At 34.5% G+C, this 2388-nt stretch overlaps 1 long non-coding RNA gene across 1 annotated transcript in view; it reads right to left on the reverse strand.

Annotated features, from left to right (window-relative positions):
• Positions 1–1071: 1071 nt before the first annotated feature.
• LOC107754845 (uncharacterized) overlaps positions 1072–2388 on the reverse strand; it is a 54586-nt gene continuing 53269 nt past the window's right edge. The window contains exon 5 of the long non-coding RNA XR_001641632.1: positions 1072–1964. This is a non-coding gene — a long non-coding RNA (uncharacterized LOC107754845). The remainder of the gene's footprint in view (positions 1965–2388) is intronic.

The following is a 2388-nucleotide window of genomic DNA, read 5'->3' on the forward strand; positions in this document are numbered from 1 at the left end:
CCAATTAAGGACTCGAGGGAGACCATGATTAACATTGTGATTGTGTGAATACAAGTCAGGGAGTCAACAAATTTCCAACCCCAGAACTTGAGTAACGCTGGTAATGTGCTTTTGTGAGGAAAAAAAAATGTGTCTGCTGTAAAGGAAGTGGCCGATAGAAAAAGCACAGAGACTTCATAAGACATAAAGCACTGGATCTTTGGATCTTTCTTAAACAAAGTACAGTTTTTTTTTTTTATAAATTAGTAAATTTATTCAGATTATTATTATTACATTTATTCAGCAAGGACACATTAACTTGATCAAAAGTGACAGTAAAGACATTTATAATGTTACAAAAGATTTCTATTTTAAATAAATGCTGTAAACAGATTCATCAAAGCAGCCACATTCACTGTCTGATAATAACAATTAATGTTTTTTGAGCAGCAAATCAGAATATTAGAATTATTTCTAATTATTTAAGTCTGGAGTAATGGCTGCTTTACTTTAAATTATAATAAAATTTAAATTAAAGTTGTAACAATTTTAAACTGTAGTGCATTTTATGGATGGATACAGCAATGGATTTTTTACTTGAACTTAACTTTAACTTAAAATATTTCAACATTGTCTTGAAATAAAGAGAAATAAAATTCTGCACAAGTGAGGTAATACAATAAAAACACTATTAAAAGAATAATGTGGACCTCATAGCTCACATAATTTGGTCATGGAAGAATGTGGAGGAATGTTTGAACTTGAAATTGAATGTTTGATCTTGATATTGAAATTTCTGAAATGTATTTCCAGCCTAGGCATAGTGTATCTGAGCACAATGTGAGACACTGAGATCTCTTATGAATGTAGTATTATTGTAAAAATCTGGAAATTTGGAATTTTGACCTTCATAAACACTTTAAAGCCAATTAAGTTAGACAACTAAAATCGTCAATTATCTGCTAATGAAAAACATGAAAGTAAAATTTAAAACATCAGCAGATCTTACTGTCATAACCTTCCTACTGAATTTTTAATGCATCAGTAGGAACCATGAGTTTCAATCTATACCTCGAAATAGCTCTCACAAACACTGATGAAAGCAAAGGCCAGGGTGTCAATAAAGCAAGAGAAGTGGACTGTCAGTAGTCAATAGAGCATGGCATGCAAAGCTAATTGGAACCGACCAAATTATGCTCTAGTAGTGCCACGTACATGATGATCCATCACCTGTGTTCTCACAAACGCAACACACACTTTCTAATTGTCATGAGCTTGGAACTCTTTAACACCCTGTCAGAGATATTCCTTTATTTGTCTAGGTCATTAGCAAACAAGTGGTTTCATATTGCGCTAAAGAATGGCAAACAATGTGGTCTAATTAACATTGTGGTCCTGTGTGGGTGGAAGCAAAAGTTAATTTAGAAACAGATTGTGTCCGTTTGCAATATTTCTGGAAATTCAGTTTGTTGAGGGCAGAATTCAAAGAATCCTTCAGCTAAAAGTTAGTATTGTGTCATTGTTTACCCATGTCATTCCAAACCGTACTTTCTTAAATAAGGGTAAATAAATGATGACACAGTTTTCATTTTTAGGTGAGCTTTCTCTTTAACCTCTAGATGTCCTGCCCATGTCTAAATAACAGGAAAGGCCCACAGGACCACAAAAATGAATGCATTTAGTCATCAGAGGGTCAACCTCAGCAGAGACCGGCGAGAATAAAGCAACACAAAGTTAGAGAGAATGAGAAAAAGAGCACTCAAGATCAGCCTTAGGTTACAGGAAGAGAGCCAGAATAACACATGTCTTCCTGCAGGCTTTATATATAGGCCGTAGAATCCAAGGCTTTCCTTTGATATCACAGGGAAGCAGATGGAGAGATATGTCCACGGTTTCCCGCTTTAGCCCAAAGGTATCATTCAGAACCAGAACACGGCTATCCTCCACACTCGGCCATCAGTTATATGGGGTTCCCACGCTGACGGCTTTGAGAGATAAAAGATGGAAATACATAATAAAACAAACCACAATAAATACAGGAAAGACAAAATCCCACTCAGTCCAGATGTGCAGAAATTTGTTTTCCTGCAACTGCATATAAATCTCAAGTAACTATTGTCAATTAGAAACGCTGTCATTTTTAGCATGCTAATAGGGCTATACTTTGTTCACACACCCATGAGAATAGCCTTCACAAACTGAAGTCTAATGTAGAAAAAAGACATTTTCTAAAATGATTAGTCAGTCTTAAAGGGATAGTTCTCCACAAAAAAGAAGATAGTGAGTAAATGATGACAATTCTTGCTTTCTAGGTGAACTTTGATGATGTTCTGTATAAAAGTGCAACTGCTTTTTTTTTTTTAACAGTTTATGTATTTATAACTTTAATAACAATATATTATTGACTGT

Source organism: Sinocyclocheilus rhinocerous, unplaced genomic scaffold, assembly GCF_001515625.1.
Source record: "Sinocyclocheilus rhinocerous isolate Xijiao unplaced genomic scaffold, SAMN03320098_v1.1 scaffold21, whole genome shotgun sequence".
NCBI classification, from domain to species: Eukaryota; Metazoa; Chordata; class Actinopteri; order Cypriniformes; family Cyprinidae; genus Sinocyclocheilus; species Sinocyclocheilus rhinocerous.